Below are 12,797 nucleotides of genomic sequence, written 5' to 3' on the forward strand. Positions count from 1 at the left end.
CCTTCTGGCTGAGTCCCTCTGGATGCTTACTCTGTGTGCTAGGTCACAGGAGAAAAAACAACTGAGGAGCAGGAAAAATAAATGAAGGAAAAGAAAATAAACAGTAAATCTCAGCTGGGCCACAGCCCTCTCTCTCTTCCTTCAGTGGAGCACTGGACAGGCTGCAGTCTGGCTCAGAGTGTGCTGGTTAACCGGTGGTGGAGTATGGTACTGCCTCCTTCAGCTCAGGGGATTTAAACCTTCTTTTAGGCAATGGAGCAGGCTCTACCCTCCATCAGGCCCTGTCCCTCTCTGGGAGCTGGGAAGCAGAGAATGCTGCTCTCCTTCCAGAACTGCCTGCAACTGAGCTGAGCTTCCCCTTCTTGAACTGTCCCTCCATTACTGACATGACTTGCAGGTGCGGTGGGGGTGGTCCCACCTCAGCCCAGAGCACCTCCTTAATCCCCTTGTGTCTGGTGTGAAGTTTATACACCCTATCACACCACATAAAATATTGGTGCAGCAGAAACGGATGCATTGATGAAACGTATCATTTAGGCAAGTACAAACCAAACACTCCCATCTACACATTAGTAATCTGTATGTAACACAGATAACAAAAGAAGTAAAAGTAACAATCAGAATAATTAAATGAATTATTGTGGATACCAGGTAATCCCAAGCATATGGAAAAATTAATTTATGTATAAAAGGTGACCTTGAGAGGGTAGTGTCAGGATAATTTTAATATGATACGAACATCTATGAATTAGAATTATACTATTAAGAGGTCTCTATAATGTCAGGCCCAATCCTGCCGAGATGCTGAGTGCCACTGAGGCAACACTTCCTATGGGTGTTCAGCACCCTGTAAAATCAAACCCATAACTTCCAAGGGCATCATGTCTTTTTCTTTTTCCATGTGGTTTGATCACATGGTGGGACAAAGCACCTGTACAGAATATTTTGTGTTTAAACCGCAAATACAGTTCATAGTTTGAAAACTGATTTATGTAAAACTTCCCATATATTTACTAATATTGAGGGACTACATTAACACTGGAGCAATTAAACACGAACAGCCTCCTTTAACTGAGCATGCACCCACTTAGGCTGGCTATAAATATTTCAGGGACAGCATGAATACAAATAATTTCTCCCAAATAATGACAGCTGAAATTAAGATTGGACATATTTCAGCCTGGCAGTTGAAGAGTTGGATTCTGAGCTCACAGCACCATTGTAGCTCAGTTATGAGCAATGGGTCTTTGTTTGCTATAGTGGCATATTATGCTATTGTCCTTCAGGTTCTTTCTGTTATGCAACTTAAAAACTCCTGTTTTCACATGCCTATAACCTAGTATTTAAAACAATTCCTCTAGACACAGAGTTGTTAATATCAGGGTCTCATCATTTAAATAAGACTTACTTTAATCTCTTAGATTTATTTGGGGGAAAATTTAGTTTATTTTAAAACCTCTTATCAATACAATCAGTAGAATGTAACTGTGATGAGACTCTGTTACTGCTCCTTACAAGTTTCAGAGTAGCAGCCATGTTAGTCTGTATCCGCAAAAAGAAAATGAGTACTTGTGGCACCTTAAGAGACAAACAAATTTATTAGAGCATAAGCTTTTCATGAGCTTATGCTCTAATAAATTTGTTAGTCACTAAGGTGCCACAAGTACTCATTTTCTTTTTGCTCCTTACAAGTTTCTATATACTCCTCTTGCATGCGAGGTCCAGTAGCCATTTTGTTCCCTGAATTCAGTGAAGATTGTCAAAGGACACAGGCATGCGTGCGCACACACACACAAGTTCTGATATAGCATTTTCATGGGCGGCGGGTGAAGCTTCCCCTTGGGGAGGTTAGCTCCCTGCCCCATCTCTTCCGGCCGAGGCCACACCCCCATTCACTGCTCTCAGCCCTCCTCCCCCCCCCCACCTTTGGCCCTAGCTGGGACAGGGGTGGCTGAGAGCTCAGCCCTGGCCAGGGTTGAGCTCTCAGGCCCAGCCAGGACTATGTTTGTATGTATGTAAAAACACAGAATATTGAATATATAGGCATCTATGCCATTGTCTATCAAAATAATATATGTGAAAGATTAAATGTTGAGATTGGACCAAGCCACAAAGTTTTGATTTCCTTCTTCGCGGATTTGGATCTAGCTTACAGAAATGAGTATGGGCTGGTAAATTTGAGAAGATTTGGATCTACGCTATGCGTATGGGTCCATCTCCAATATAAAGTGATATTTGCCAAGGAAATTAACTTTCCCATGTTAAAGTAGCACTTACATGAATTCCAGTGCATACAGTGCTATCTAAAGTAAGAGCTGAAGAATTAGGCTGTGACCCTAAAAACCAACTGGCAAAGGGTTCAATGTTCTGTAACAGCGACTCCTATCAGGCCTGACAAATGTATTACACCTAACATGCGGCTTCCATAGTGTATGTCCCAAAAGCATCATGGGAGGTGTCTAATAGAAACTTATGTCAAACTGATCTTCATAATCATTGTGATCTGTATGGCCGGATGATATTTAAGAAGCTGTATGTGTATATGTACTAAATATACGATTTTAAACTCTAAATCAAGGCAGGATGACAAGCAGGTTTTAAAGCAAAGGAGGCTGATTCACCTGACTCTCTGTCAACTATGTAACTTAAGCATTATAAGATAACACAACTGAAGCCAAATCTGCACGTTGAGTAAACAAGAGTATGTGAACACAAGTTGGAGTCAGCACCTCAGGAAATGAATCAAAGGGGTCCTGATTCTGGGGACAAAAACAATGGACTTTGGGATAAAAGAGGAAGACAAAAAGGGATACTTTTTTTTTAATCCTTTGCTGAGGAAGCCAAAGGACAGCACTTGCATTCATGAAAGTTGGATCCTAGTCACGTTGGGAGATTGCTTCGGGTGAGAAACTTCTTTAGACAATGAATTTAGCCTGTTGAAGTTTAGACTCTAAGGGTGTGTCTACACAGCAAAGAAAAACCCGCAGCTGGCCCATGCCAGCTGACTCGGGCTGCGGGGCTAGTTCATTGCTATGTAGACTCAAAGGTTCTGGCTGGAGCCTGAGCTCTGGGATCTTGCAGGATAGGAGGGTGATTTCTGGGACTCTCCAGTGACAGGGGTTGGATACTATAGGGGGACACTTTCAGAAGGGCTTGAGGGCTGGGGTATCCATATCGTTAACTTGCAAGGCAAAGTGAGGGCTGGCAGGAGGCCTGAGGAGATTGTTTGGGTGCCTAGCAGACTGGTGGTGTCAGGGAGCAGATGCCCAGTTTAGCACCAGCAAGTCTCTCTCACTGAGGCAGGGGAGTAATGAAAGGACCCACAGTCCTGAGCACCCTGCGAGACCATCACGTAGGCCAGTAGTTTTACACAGACAAAACTCTCATTGACTTGAGTTGCTCAGATAGCATAGCGATAGGTGCAGTACAACAGTCTGCAGAACAGAATAGAATCAGTGGGAGTACTGACTGAATAGGGACTTCAGAATTTGACCCACCTGAATGCATTTTAAATCTATATTTGCACAAAGCACTAAAACATCCAGTCTATTGGATAAATCTCCCAATGAAATAAAAGTAAAATCAGACATGCTGAAAAGCCTTTCTAAATGTATTTGAATCAAATTATTTTAATAAAATACTGAAAGTTCTGAGTCGTCCCTTTAGACTTGTTTCATTTTATCAAACATATAATAGGTATTTCATTTACTTTTTTAAATACCTAAGTTCATATGAGACCAGAAACTATTCCAATATCTCTGGTAAATATTTACCTGAATCCTTTTGGGTAAAGAGTAACCATTTAAAAAAATTTGTGGGCCAAATTTGCTTGGTTATCCCAGTGTGTATGTAGGGTAATACCTCTTAGGTCAATTACTGCATTACAGTAGCTGACTACAGCCATTGGCTGTTTAATTTCACATTTTTACACTTGCATTGTAGTTGAGCTTTGCCCAAAAGCACACAATGGAGCCCTCAATAGCTTGTAAAAATTATATCTCTAGACCCAAACAAAAACTTCATAAAGAGTGAAGGTGCAAATAGATGTCTATTAATTAAAACCACCTCTAGCATGATAGGCTTTTGTTGTGGCGATGGTCATAGAATCATAGAATATCAGGGTTGGAAGGGACCTCAGGAGGTCATCTAGTCCAACCCCCTGCTCAAAGCAGGACCAGTCCCCAACTAAATCATCCCAGCCAGGGCTTTGTCAAGCCTGACCTTAAAAATGTCTAAGGAAGGAGATTCCACCACCTCCCTAGGTAACGCATTCCAGTGTTTCACCACCCTCCTAGTGAAAAAGTTTTTCCTAATATTCAACCTAAACCTCCCCCACTGCAACTTGAGACCATTACTCCTCGTTCGGTCATCTGCTACCACTGAGAACAGTCTGGATCCATCCCCTTTGGAACCCCCTTTCAGGTAGTTGAAAGCAGCTATCAAATCCCCCCTCATTCTTCTCTTCTGCAGACTAAACAATCCCAGTTTCCTCAGCCTCTCCTCATAAGTCATGTGTTCCAGTCCCCTAATCATTTTTGTTGCCCTCTGCTGGACTCTTTCCAATTTTTCCACATCCTTCTTGTAGTGTGGGGCCCAAAACTAGACACAGTACTCCAGATGAGGCCTCACCAGTGTCGAATAGAGGGGAACAATCATGTCCCTGTATCTGCTGGCAATGCCCCAACGTATACATCCCAAAATGCCATTGGCCTTCTTGGCAACAAGGGCACATTGTTGACTCATATCCAGCTTCTCGTCCACTGTAATCCCTAGGTCCTTTTCTGCAGAACTGCTGCCTAGCCATTCAGTCCCTAGTCTGTAGCGGTGCATGGGATTCTTCCATCCTAAGTGTAGGACTCTGCACTTGTTCTTGTTGAACCTCATCAGATATCTTTTGGCCCAATCCTCTAATTTGTCTAGGGCCCTCTGTATCCTATCCCTACCCTCCAGCGTATCTACCTCTCCTCCCAGTTTAGTGTCATCTGCAAACTTGCTGAGGGCGCAATCCACACCATCCTCCAGATCATTTATGAAGATATTGACAAAACCAGCCCGAGGACCAACCCTTGGGCACTCCACTCGATACCGGCTGCCAACTAGACATGGAGCCATTGATCACTACCCATTGAGCCCGACAATCTAGCCAACTTTCTATCCACCTTATAGTCCATTCATCCAGCCCATACTTCTTTAACTTGCTGGCAAGAATACTTTGGGAGACCCTGTCAAAAGCTTTGCTAAAGTCAAGGAACAACACGTCCACCACTTTCCCCTCATCCACAGAGCCAGTTATCTCGTCATAGAAGGCAATTAGATTAGTCAGGCATGAGTTACCCTTGGTGAATCCATGCTGACTGTTCCTGATCACTTTCCTCTCCTCTAAGTGCTTCAGAATTGATTCCTTGAGGACCTGCTGCATGATTTTTCCGGGGACTGAGGTGAGGCTTACTGGCCTGTAGTTCCCAGGATCCTCCTTCTTCCCTTTTTTAAAGATGGGCACTACATTAGCCTTTTTCCAGTCATCTGGGACTTCCCCAGATCGCCATGAGTTTTCAAAGATAATGGCCAATGGCTCTGCAATCACATCCGCCAACTCCTTTAGCACTCTCAGATGCAGTGCACCCGGCCCCATGGACTTGTGCTCGTCCAGCTTTTCTAAATAGTCCCAAACCACTTCTTTCTCCACAGAGGGCTGCTCACCTTCTCCCCATGCTGTGCTGCCCAGTGCAGTAGTCTGGGAGCTGACCTTGTTCGTGAAGACAGAGGCAAAAAAAGCACTGAGTACATTAGCTTTTTCCACATCCTCTATCACTAAGTTGCCTCCTTCATTCAAAGTAAGGGGCCCACACTTTCCTTGACTTTCTTCTTGCTGCTACCATACCTGAAGAAACCCTTCTTGTTACTCTTAACATCTCTTGCTAGCTGCAACTCCAGGTGCACTTTGGCCTTCCTGATTTCACTCCTGCATCCCCGAGCAATATTTTTATACTCTTCCCTGGTCATTTGTCCAATCTTCCACTTCTTGTAAGCTTCTTTTTTGTGTTCAAGATCAGCAAGGATTTCACTGTTAAGCCAAGCTGGTTGCCTGCCATATTTACTATTCTTTCTACACATCGGGATGGTTTGTCCCTGTAACCTCAATAAGGATTCTTTAAGATACAGCCAACTCTCCTGGACTCCTTTCCCCCTCATGTTATTCTCCCAGGGGATCCTGCCCGTCAGTTCCCTGAGGGAGTCAAAGTCTGCTTTTCTGAAGTCCAGGGTCCGTATTCTGCTGCTCTCCTTTCTTCCCTGTTTCTGGATCCTGAACTCAACCATCTCATGGTCACTGCCTCCCAGGTTCCCATCCGCTTTAGCTTCCCAGTTTGTGAGCAGCAGGTCAAGAAGAGCTCTGCCCCTAGTTGGTTCCTCCAGCACTTGCACCAGGAAATTGTCTCCTACCCTTTCGAAAAACTTCCTGGATTGTCTGTGCACCGCTGTATTGCTCTCCCAGCAGATATCAAAGTGATTGAAGTCTCCCATGAGAACCAGGGCCTGCGGTCTAGTAACTTCCGTGAGTTGCCAGAAGAAATGCTCGTCCACCTCATCCCCCTGGTCTGGTGGTCTATAGCAGACTCCCACCACGACATCACCCTTGTTGCTCACACTTCTAAACTTAATCCAGAGACACTCAGGTTTTTCTGCAGTTTCATACTTGAGCTCTGAGCAATCATACTGCTCCCTTACATACACTGCAACTCCCCCACCTTTTCTGCCCTGCCTGTCCTTCCTGAATAGTTTATATCCATCCATGACAGTACTCCAGTCATGTGAGTTACCCCACCAAGCCTCTGTTATTCCAATCACATCATAATTCCTTGACTGTGCCAGGACTTCCAGTTCTCTCTGCTTGTTTCCCAGGCTTCTTGCATTTGTGTATAGGCACTTGAGATATCTCGCTGATTGTCCCTCTTTCTCAGTATGAGCAGAACCCCTGCCCTCTCGCACGCTCCTGCTCATGCTTCCTCCCAGTATCCCACTTCCCCACTTACCTCAGGGCTTTGGTCTCCTTCCCCCGGTGAACCTAGTTTTAAGCCCTCCTCACTAGGTTAGCCAGCCTGCTTACGAAGATGCTCTTCCCTCTCTTTGTTAGGTGGAGCCTGTCTCTGCCTAGCACTCCTCCTTGGAACACCATCCCATGGTCAAAGAATCCAAAGCCTTCTCTCCGACACCACCTGCATAGCCATTCGTTGACTTCCACGATTCGACGGTCTCTACTCAGGCCTTTTCCTTCCATGGGGAGGATGGACGAGAAGACCACTTGCGTCTCAAACTCCTTTATCCTTCTTCCCAGAGCCACGTAGTCCGCAGTGATCTGCTCAAGGTCATTCTTGGCAGTATCATTGGTGCCCACGTGGAGAAGCAGGAAGGGGTAGCGATCCAAGGGCTTGATGAGTCTTGGCAGTCTCTCCGTCACATCGTGAATCCTAGCTCCTGGCAAGCAGCAGACTTCTCGGTTTTCCCGGTCGGGGCAGCAGATAGATGACTAGTCCCCCTGAGGAGAGAGTCCCCGACCACCACCACCCGCCTTCTTCTCTTGGGAGCGGTGGTCATGGAACCCCCAACCCTAGGACAGTGCATCTCATGCCTTCCAATCGGCGGAGTCTCCTTCTGTTCCCTTCCCTCAGATGTATCATCTAGTCCACTCTCCGCATTAGTACCTGTGGAGAGAACATGAAAACGGTTACTTACCTGTATCTGTGTTGCTGGTACATGGACGCTCCCCTTTTTTCTTCTGGAGGTCACATGCTGCCAAATGCCTTCACCATCCTCCTGTCCCCGCTGCGCAGCCTGCTCTGAATCTTCAGAACATTGTGCCTGTAGAAGCATATCCTGACGTCTGTCCAGGAAATCTTCAGTTTCTCTTATGCAACAGAGGGTCGATACTTGTTGCTCCAGACCTTGAACCTTCTCTTCCAATATGGAGACCAGCTTGCACTTTGTACAGACAAAGTTGCTTCTATCCTGTGGAAGAAAGACAAACATGGCACATCCAGTGCAGGTCACAACAGCTGAACACCCCCCATCCATATTACCTTCCTTCTAAGAGCTCACTCAGGAGTTGTAGTAACTACTCGGAGAAGCCGGCAAGATGTAAGCCTCAGTGGGCTCTCCCCAGGCGAACTCCCAGGCAAACTCCCTCTGTTAGCTGCTCAGCTGTTTGCTGCTCAGCTGGTTCGCAGCTGACTGACTGACCGGCTTTTATACAGTCAGGCCCACTCAAGGCTGTCAAGGATGGTGTTTTGTTTGTTTTTTTATGAATATCTGATTGCCTAGAATTCAAATTTTTGTACTTCAAAAAACCCTAATTATCAGAAAGTCTGGAGACACTTTGAGAAAGTTTCAACCACCAGCCTTAATTCTGCTCCCTCACTGTCTGCTTACTCACTTATCCTCCACTTTCTGGACTAGACTAGTTGTCTCATAGACTTTAAGGTCAGAAAGGACCATCGTGATGATCTAGTCTGACCTCCTGCACATTGCAGGCCACAGAACCTCACCCATCCACTCCTGAAATAAACCCCTAACCTCTGGCTGAGTTACTGAAGTCCTCAAGTCATGGTTTAAAGACTTCAAGTTACAGAGTATCCACCATTTACACTAGTTTAAACCTGCAAGTGACCTGGTCCCCATGCTGCAGAGGAAGGTGAAAAAGCCCCTAGGGTCTCAGCCAATCTGACCTAGGGGGAAATTCCTTCCCCACCCCAAATATGGTGATCAGTTAGAGCCTGAGCATATGGGCAAGACCTACCAGCCAGACACCTAGGAAAGAATATTCTGTAGTAATTTGGACCCCTCTCCATCTCATGTCCCATCTACAGCAATTGGGGGGTTTTGCTCCTGGCAGCCACACGTAATTGTAGGCAATCTCATCATGCCATCCCCTCCATAAACTTATCAAGCCCAGTCTTGAAGTCAGTTAGCTTTTTGCCCCCACCTCTCCCCTTGGAAGGCTGTTCCAGAACTTCTGATGGTTAGAAACCTTCACCTAATTTTGAGCCTAAACTTCCCTGTCTCTACTGGAAATATCTCGCCTGATGCATCCCAGGACTACACTAGCCCTTTTCATGGATGCATCACATTGCTGGCTCATAGTCATTCTGTGATCAACCAATACACCCAGGTTTTTCTCCAGCAGATAAGTTCCAACAGATAAATCCCCAGCTTATTGCAAAAATTATTGGTTAGTCCCTAAACCTTGCACTTTGCACTATTAAATTCGACCCCATTTCTATTGCTCCAGGTTACAAGGTCATCCAGATCTTCTTGTATGATATTTCCAGTCCTCCTCCATATTGGCAAGACCTCCCAACTTTGTGTCATCTGTAAATTGTATTAACGCTTTTTGTGCCCAGGTCAGTAATAAAAATGTTAAATAAGATTGGTCCCAAAACCAATCCTTGAGGAACTCCACTAGTCCCCTCCCTCCAGCCTGACAGTTCACCTTTCAGTACAACCTGTTTTAGTCATCCCTTTAACCAATTCCTTATCCACCTTTCAATTCTCATATTAATCCCCATCTTCTCCAATTTAACTAATAATTTCCAATGTGTAACTGTACCAAATGCCTTACTGAAATCCACATAACTTAGATCTACTGCATTTCCTTTGTCTAAAAATCAGTTATCTTCTCTAAGAAGATCAGGATGGTCTGGCATGATCTACCTTTTGTAAAACCATGTTGTCTCTTATCGCAATTACTGTTCATCTTTAGGTCTTTAACTATTTTCTCTTTCAAAAGTTTTTCCAATACCCTGCAAACAATTGGGGTCAAACTAACAGGCCTATAGTTTCCTGGATCACTTTTTTCCCCCTTTCTTAAAAATAGGAATTATATTAGCAATTCTCCAGTCATAGGGTACCAACCCCAAGTTTACAGATTCATTAACAATCCTTTCTATTGGGCTTGCAATTTCATGTGCCAGTTCCTTTAATATTCTAGGATGGAGATTATCCAGGCCCTCTGATTTAGTCCCATTAAGCTGTTTGAGTTTGACTTCTACCTCGGATGTGGTAATTTCTAGCTGCATATCCTCATTGCCATTAGCTACCTTGCCACTATCCTTAAGGTCTTCATTAGCCTCATTAAAAATTGAGGCGAAGTATTTGTTTAGGTGTTGGGCCATGCCTAGATAATCCTTAATCTTCACCCCATCTTCAGTGTTTAGTGGTCCCACTTCTTCGTTCCTTGTTTTCTTCTTATGTGTCTATAGAACCTTTTACTATTGGCTTTAATTCCCTTTGCAAGGTCCTGCTCTGCTTGGCTTATGGCAGGTCTGACGTTATCCCTATGCTTTCTGACCTCCAAGAGGTAGCTTTCCTTGCTGATTCTTCCCTTCTGCCATTCCTTGTAGGCTTTCTGCTGTCTCTTAACCACCTGTTTGAGATGTTTGCTCATCCAGCTTGATCTGCAACGTCTCCCTACAATTTTTTTCCCTTGCTTGGGATGCAGGCTTCAAATAGCTTCTGAAACGTTGACTTAAAGTAATTCCAAGCCTCCTCCACATCAACCTTAATTCTCCTCCCTTACTCTCTTATCCTCCACTTTCTGGTGGGATAATCAGACTATACTAGTTGTCACATGACAACTTCCATGTTGCATGAATGATTTATAGTAGTATGTTGTATCATCTCTCTTGCACCTTCCTTTCTGGTCTGTGTTAGGCACAGTGGTATCTGAGGGCATCTTGCAAGGGCATCTTGTTATGTGGGGATGTGCCAAAATGTGCAAAGGGAAATGGGGAAAATGGTAATCTTTTTGTTCAATTAATCTGGATCTGGATCATGGCATGACACCAACACTGGTTGAGTGAATGAGGTAGAGTGAGGTGGAGCGGGGACGGTGGCTTTTGTGGACCATATGCATTGAGTAATACAGTGGAACCTCAGAGTTACAAACAATGCAGTTACAAACTGACCAGTCAACCACACACCACATTTAGAACCAGAAGTACGCATTCAAGCAGCTGCAGAGACAAAAAACAAAAAACTCCCCAAATACAGTACAGTACTGTGTTAAACGTAAACTACTAAAAAACGGGAGGGGGAGCAGCATTTTTCTTCTGTATAATAAAGTTTCAAAGCTGTATTAAGTCAATGTTCAGTTGTAAACTTTTGTAAGAACAACCATAACGTTTTGTTCAGAGTTATGAACAACCTCCATTCCCAAGGTGTTTGGAACTCTGAGGTTCTATTGTATCTGAGAAGTTGTGGTCTCCAGTCTATGCTGTGAGGACAGGAAACCATCCAATCTCTAGCTTCTAATTAGAGCGGGCCCAGTTTCTAACCCCTTTCCTTCACTCATTGAATAGTACTTTAGTGCTTGAGTTAGTTCCAAGGTGGAGTTAAGGTACTACTTGATATGAAAAAGGATGTCTGAATCAGTGGTTTCAAATTCACAACATGTAGAGTTTTCTTTGGGTTAGTGGAGGCCTGAGGCCTGTAGTGGAATGTTGGATTATTAGACAGGGGACGATGGTAAAAGTAAGAGAGTAAAGTTAAGCATGGCTTTGGAGTAAGGAGGAGCAGTAGGGAGCACAGCTTCCCTTTCTCTGCCTTGGGAAGCATCTCTGCATCCCCACCACCACCCTACCTCAGCTGGTGTGGTAAGAGTTCCTGCTTCTGTTTCAATCCTCTTTAACCACTGGTTGGAAGCTGAGCATTTCCAGATTTTTGGGACTTTTAAGTTTCATTAATTCTACTGACTTTCACATACTTGCATTTTAACCGTAATTTCAAATGTCTTGATGTTCAAAAGTTTGTTTGTTTTTAAATAAACTATAATGGTCTACTTAAGTTGTTTTGAAGCTATTTACATTACAGCCCATACTCCTTACATGATTTTTTTTCTGCCAGGGAATTTGTGTAGATTATGCATAATGTACACACACAAAGCACACAATACCGATACTAACAAATAAATGTACTAATCTCAAAGATTTTTTTAAATACTAAATTAAGTGGCAGACAATGGATTATGCTCTTGGAAACGAATCACTATTTTTCATTGACTACCCTTAGAGTAAGAGAAATGTCTTTAGTGGAGGGAAAAAAAAATCAATGTTTCATTACTCGAAAACCTTGCTGTGATGAGAATATTTTTTGGCTCTTGACACATCATTTAGCTTATTTAACAATTGTAAAATTCATTGGCTTGCCCTGTGCTCACATGGAGATAATCTTAAATGGAAAGTGTTGGTGTCTAGAAAAACAGAATAATTTAACATTTGTCTTCTAAGATCATATATAGAAAAGCAATACGTAAATATAAAAGTAGAAAATAAAATTGATATTAAACAACTAAGCATCAGTTTGTCATACCCTTATGCACCCTGAGTAGCACATTACTCCCTAAGTAGTCCCATTGACTTCAGCAGGATTGCTCATGGAGTAAGATTTCTGTGCAAATCAGGGTACCACAAGCTTGCTCTAAAATTAAACATAATTATCTAGATTTTAACTAGGGTTGGTCAAAACATTTCCACAAAACTTTTATTTGGTGAAAATTTGTTTTTTCTAATAAACTTTCATGGAAAATTTTCCATGGAAAATTTTTGTTTTGATCATAATTTTCTTTTTTTTTAAATAAACTTTAAACCAGGAAAATATCTGAATTTTTAAAAATAAAACTGCATTTTTAAATTTTTTTATTAATTTTCCAGCCAGCTATAGTTTTAATTTAGTGTATTTAATTAATACGTTGTGTGTGGACAGCGCAATCATTTACATTTTATTTCTGGTAAAATACTGTCAATACT

The sequence above is a fragment of the Lepidochelys kempii genome, chromosome 11, assembly GCF_965140265.1.
Source record: "Lepidochelys kempii isolate rLepKem1 chromosome 11, rLepKem1.hap2, whole genome shotgun sequence".
Classification (NCBI taxonomy): Eukaryota; Metazoa; Chordata; order Testudines; family Cheloniidae; genus Lepidochelys; species Lepidochelys kempii.